At 40.4% G+C, this 6,081-nt stretch overlaps 1 non-coding gene across 1 annotated transcript; it reads right to left on the bottom strand.

Moving 5' to 3' along the window:
• Nucleotides 1-223: 223 nt before the first annotated feature.
• On the bottom strand, nucleotides 224-331 carry LOC112773838 (small nucleolar RNA R71). The gene has a single exon (XR_003188365.1). It is a non-coding gene; the product is annotated as a small nucleolar RNA R71 (small nucleolar RNA).
• Between the last annotated feature and the right edge of the window lie 5,750 nt (nucleotides 332-6,081).

Here is a 6,081-nt window from a genome sequence, read left to right as displayed (position 1 = left end):
ATTGGAAGATCCTCATCAGATTTTAGCTGAAGTTTTGCAAATCTGTAATACTGTTAAGACCAATGGGGTTAATCCTGAGGTCTACAGACTTCTGCTTTTCCCCTTTGCTGTAAGAGACAGAGCTAGGATATGGTTGGACTCACAACCTAAAGAAAGCCTGAACTCTTGGGAAAAGTTAGTCAATGCTTTCTTGGCCAAATTCTTTTCACCTCAAAAGTTGAGCAAGCTTAGAGTGGAAGTCCAAATCTTCAGACAAAAGGAGGGTGAATCCCTCTATGAAGCTTGGGAAAGGTACAAGTAATTTATCAGAAGGTGTCCTTCTGACATGCTTTCAGAATGGAGCATCTTATGTATATTCTATGATGGTCTGTCTGAATTGTCCAAGATGTCATTGGACCACTCTGCTGGTGGATCTCTTCATCTGAAGAAAACACCTACAGAAGCCCAGGAACTCATTGAAATGGTTGTAAATAACCAGTTCATGTATACTTCTGAAAGAAATCCTGTGAATAATGGGATGACTCAGAAAAAAGGAGTTCTTGAGATTGACACTCTGAATGCCATATTGGCTCAGAATAAAATATTAACTCAGTAAGTCAATATGATTTCTTAGAATTTGACTGGAATACAAGCTGCATTCGGCAGTACTAAAGAAGCCTCCTCTGAAGGAGAAACTTATGACCCTAAGAATCCTGCAATGGAAGAGGTGAATTACATGGGAGAATCCTATGGAAACACCTATAATCCTTCATGGAGAAATCATCCAAATTTCTCATGGAAGGATCAGCAGAAGCCTAATCAAGGCTTCAATAATAATGGTGGGAGAAATAAGTTTGGCAATAGCAAGCCTTTTCCATCATCTTCTGAGCAACAGACAGAGAATTCTAAGCAGAGCCACTCTGACTTAGCAACCATAGTCTTTGATCTATCTAAGATGACCACTCTCAGTTTCATGACTAAAACAAGGTCCTCCATCAAAAATTTGGAGGCACAAGTGGGTCAGCTGAGTAAAAGAGTTACTGAAATCCCTCCTAGTATTCTCTCAAGCAATACAGAAGAAAATCCCAAAAGAGAGTGCAAGGCCATAACTATAACCAAAGTGGCCGAACCTATAAAGGAGGAAGAGGCAGTGATTTCCAGTAAGGAAGACCTTGCTGGACGTCCACTAACCATTAAGGAGTTTCCTATTGAGGAACCAAAGGAATCTGAGGCTCATATAGAGACCATAGAGATTCCAATAAACTTACTGTTGCCATTCATAAGCTCTGATGAGTATTCTTCCTCTGAAGAAGATGAAGATATTATTGAAGAGCAAGTTGCTCAGTATCTAGGAGCAATCATGAAGCTGAATGCCAAGTTATTTGATAATGAGACTTGGGAGGATGAACCTCCATTGCTCATTAAGGAACTGAATACCTTGGTTTAGAAAAAATTACCTCAAAAGAAATCGGATCCCGGAAAGTTCTTAATACCTTGCACCATAGGCACCATGACCTTTGAAAAGGCTCTGTGTGACCTGGGGTCAGGAATAAACCTCATGCCACTCTCTGTAATGGAGAAACTAGGGATCTTTGAGGTACAAGCCGCAAGAATCTCATTAGAGATGGCAGATAAATCAATGAAACAGGCTTATGGACTTGTAGAGGATGTCTTAGTGAAGGTTAAAGGCCTGTACATCCCTGCTGACTTCATAATCCTAGACACTAGGAAGGAAGAGGATGAATCCATCATCCTTGGAAGACCCTTCCTGGCCACAGCAAGGGCTGTGATTGATGTAGACAGAGGAGAGTTAGTCCTTCAATTGAATGAGGACTACCTTGTGTTTAAGGCTCAAGGATCTTCTTCTGTAACCATGGAGAGGAAGCATGAAAAGCTTCTCTCAATACAGAGTCAAACAGAGCCCCCACACTCAACTTCTAAGTTTGGTGTTGGGAGGCCACCATTAAGCTCTGAGTCTCTGTGAAGCTCTCTAAGAGCTCACTGTCAAACTATTGACATTAAAGAAGTGCTTATTGAGAGGCAACCCAATGTTATTTAATTATTTAATTTTATAGACATTTGTTTTCCATTGTCATGTTATGTTTTCTTTAGGTAGATAATCATGTGAAGTCATAAAAACAGCTGCAGAATTAAAGCGGAATCAAAAACAGGATAAAAAATAGCACACCCTGGAGGACAGGCTTACTGGCGTTTAAACGCCAGTAAGGATAGCAGAATGGGCGTTTAACGCCCAGTCTAGCAGCATTCTGGGCGTTAAATGCCAGAATTGGCAGACAGACTGGCGTTTAACGCCAAAAAAGGGTGTCTGGTATCTGGCTGGCATTAAACGCCAGAATTGGCAGACAGACTGGTATTTAACGCCAGAAAAGGGTGTCTGGTGGGTGTTAAACGCTAGAAAGGGGCATCAGCCTGGCATTTAATGCCAGAAAAGGTAGCAGAGTTGGCGTTAAATGCCAGGAATGGCACACAGAGGGCATTTAAACGCCAGAATGGTACAGGGACCAGAATTCCTTGACACCTAAGGATCTGTGGATCCCACAGGATCCCCACTACCCCAACTCACTCTCTCTCCTCTTCACACCTCTCCATAACACTCTTTCCCAAATACCCTTGACCAATCACATCAATACCTCTTCCCCAAATACCATTCACCTATCAAGTCCTACCCTCTTCCCTATAATCTCTTCACCACTCACATCCATCCATCATAAAACCCCACCTACCTCACCATTCAAATTCAAAACATTTCCCTCCCAAACCCAACCCCCTCTTACACGAATTCCCTCTCTCTCTTACCCTATAAATACCCCTCCTTACCACCTTCAATTTCACACATCATAAACACTTCAACCCCCTTGGCCGAATTCACTACTCCCCTCTATCTCCTCCATTTCTTCTTCTTCTACTCCCTTCTATCTTATTTTTGTTTGAGGACGAGCAAACCTTTTAAGTTTGGTGTGGAAAAAAGCTCTGCTTTTTGTTTTTCCATAACTATTAATGGCACCTAAGGCCGGAGAAACCTCTAGGAAGAGGAAAGGGAAGGCAGTTGCTTCCAACTCCGAGTCATGGGAGATGGAGAGATTCATCTCAAAAGTCCATCACTAGAAAAAGGATGGAGCAAACAAGAGAGCCCACTCATGGACCTCAACAAGAGCCATGAGGGAAGAGCAACAAAGGCAAGGAAGAGATATTGAGGAGCTGAAGCACTCCATAGGATCTTCAAGAGGAAGAACTAGCCGCCATCACTAAGGTGGACCCGTTCTTTAATTTCCTTGTTCTTATTTTTCAGTTTTTTGGTTTCTATGCCTTATGTTCTGTCTATGTTTTTTGTCTTTATGACATGATCATAAGTGTTTAGTGTCTATGTCTTAAAGCTATGAATGATTCCATGAATCCTTCACCTTTCTTAAATGAAAAATGTTTTCTGAAAAAGAAAAAGAAGTACATGAATTTCGAATTCTATCTTGAAAATAGTTTAATTATTTTGATGTGGTGGCGATACTTTTTGTTTTCTGAGTGAATGCTTGAACAGTGCATATTTTTTATAGTGAAGTTTATGAATGTTAAAATTGTTGGCTCTTGAAAGAATAATGAAAAAAGAGAAATGTTATTGATAATCTGAAAAATCATATAATTGATTATTGAAGCAAGAAAAAGCAGTGAAACACAAAGCTTGCGAAAAAAAATGCAAAAAATAAAGGAAAAAAAAAGAAGAGAAAGAAAAAGAAAAAGCAAGCAGAAAAAGTCAATAACCCTTTAAACCAAAAGGCAAGGGTAAAAGAGGATCCAAGGATTTGAGCATTAATGGATAGGAGGGCCCAAAGGAATAAAATCCTGGCCTAAGCGGCTAAATCAAGCTGTCCCTAACCATGTGCTTGTGGCGTGAAGGTGTCAAGTGAAAAGCTTGAGACTGAGCGGTTAAAGTCGTGGTCCAAAGCAAAAAGAGTGTGCTTAAGAGCTCTGGGCACCTCTAACTGGGGACTCTAGCAAAGCTGAGTCACAATCTGAAAAGGTTCACCCAGTTATGTGTCTGTGGCATTTATGTATCCGGTGGTAATACTGGAAAACAAAATGCTTAGGGTCACGGCCAAGACTCATAAAGTAGCTGTGTTCAAGAATCAACATACTGAACTAGGAGAATCAATAACACTATCTGAATTCTGAGTTCCTATGGATGCCAATCATTCTGAACTTCAAAGGATAAAGTGAGATGCCAAAACTGTTCAGAAGCAAAAAGCTACTAGTCCCGCTCATCTAATTAAAACTAATCTTCATTGATAATTTTGGAATTTATTGTATTTTCTCTTCTTTTAATCCTATTTTGTTTTTAGTTTCTTGGAGACAAGCAACAATTTAAGTTTGGTGTTGTGATGAGCGGATAATTTATACCCTTTTGGCATTATTTTTACATAGTTTTTAGTATGTTTTAGTTACTTTTTATTATATTTTTATTAGTTTTTATGCAAAAATCACATTTCTGGACTTTACTATGAGTTTATGTGTTTTTCTGTAATTTCAGATATTTTCTGGCTGAAATTGAGGGACCTGAGCAAAAATCTGATTTAGAGGCTGAGAAAGGACTGGAAATGCTGTTGGATTCTGACCCTCCTACACTCGAAGTGGATTTTATGGAGCTGCAGAAGCCCAATTGGTGCACTTTCATATGCGTTGGAAAGTAGACATCTTGGGCTTTTCAGAAATATATAATAGTTCATACTTTTCTCGAGATTTGATGGCCCAAACTGGCATCTAAACGCCGGCCAGAGACCCTTTTCTGGAGTAAAACGCCGGAACTGGCACCAGAACTGGAGTTAAACGCCCAAACTGGCACCCAAGCTGGCATTTAACTCCAAGAATGGCCTATGCACGTGAAAGCTTCAAAGCTCAGTCCAAGCACACACCAAGTGGGCCCCGGAAGTGGATTTCTGCACTATCCACACTTAGTTACTTATTTTCTGTAATCCCTAGTAACTAGTTTAATATAAATAGCACTTTTTACTATTGTATTCACAGAGCTCTGGACGTTTAGTCCTTAGACTTGGAACATTTGAAGGCTGGCCATTCAGCCATGCCTAGACCATTTTTTCTTATGTATTTTCTATGGTGGAGTTTCTACACCTCATAGATTAAGGTGCGGGAGCTCTGCTGTTTTTCATGAATTAATGCAAGTACTATTGTTTCTCTTTCAATTCACACCAACTTCTTCTCCAATATATAATCTCGTACTTAATTCAGTTAAATCAGAATGAATGGGTGACCCGTGACAATCACACACTATCTTCGTTACTCGCTTAGCCAAAATCCGCGTGCCTGACAACCACAAGCGGTCTACATGATGTTTGTTTAATGTATTCATTGAACGACAGTTGGAGTATATTCTCTTGGGTCTCTGATCTACAGACCGAGTCCGTGAGATTAGGATCTTCGTGGTATAGGCTAGAACCAATTGGCAGCATTCCTGAGATCCGGAAAGTCTAAACCTTGTCTGTGGTATTCCGAGTAGGATCTAGGAAGGGATGACTGTGACGAGCTTCAAACTTGCGAATGTTGGGCGCAGTGACAGTGTGCAAAAGGATAGAGAGATCATATTCCGACGCTAGTGAGAACCGACAGATGATTAGCCGTGCGGTAGCTGTACTTGGTATTTTTCATCCGAGACAAGAAATTCGACAGTTGATTAGCCGTGCAGAAACCGTACCTGGTATTTTTCATCCGAGAGGATCCTACAGCTTGCCATGGAAGGGAGCATGCATGATTGGAAGAAGACAATAGGAAAGCAGAGGTTCAGAAGCAACAAAGCATCTCCAAACGCTTATCTGAAATTCCTACCAATGAATTACATAAGTATCTTTATTTTATTTTATGTTTTATTTATCTTTTAATTATCAAAACCTCATAACCATTTGAATCCACCTGACTAAGATTTACAGGATGACCATAGCTTGCTTCAAGCCGACAATCTCCATGGGATCGACCCTTACTCATGTAAGGTATTACTTGAACGACCCAGTGCACTTGCTGGTTAGTTGTGCGGAGTTGTGAAAAGTGTGATCACAATTTCGTGCACCAATTGCAAAGAGA

The sequence above is a fragment of the Arachis hypogaea genome, chromosome 18 (assembly GCF_003086295.3).
Source record: "Arachis hypogaea cultivar Tifrunner chromosome 18, arahy.Tifrunner.gnm2.J5K5, whole genome shotgun sequence".
Classification (NCBI taxonomy): domain Eukaryota; kingdom Viridiplantae; phylum Streptophyta; class Magnoliopsida; order Fabales; family Fabaceae; genus Arachis; species Arachis hypogaea.
Note: the sequence above shows the minus strand (reverse complement) of the source record. Positions and strands in the feature narration are given on the sequence as shown.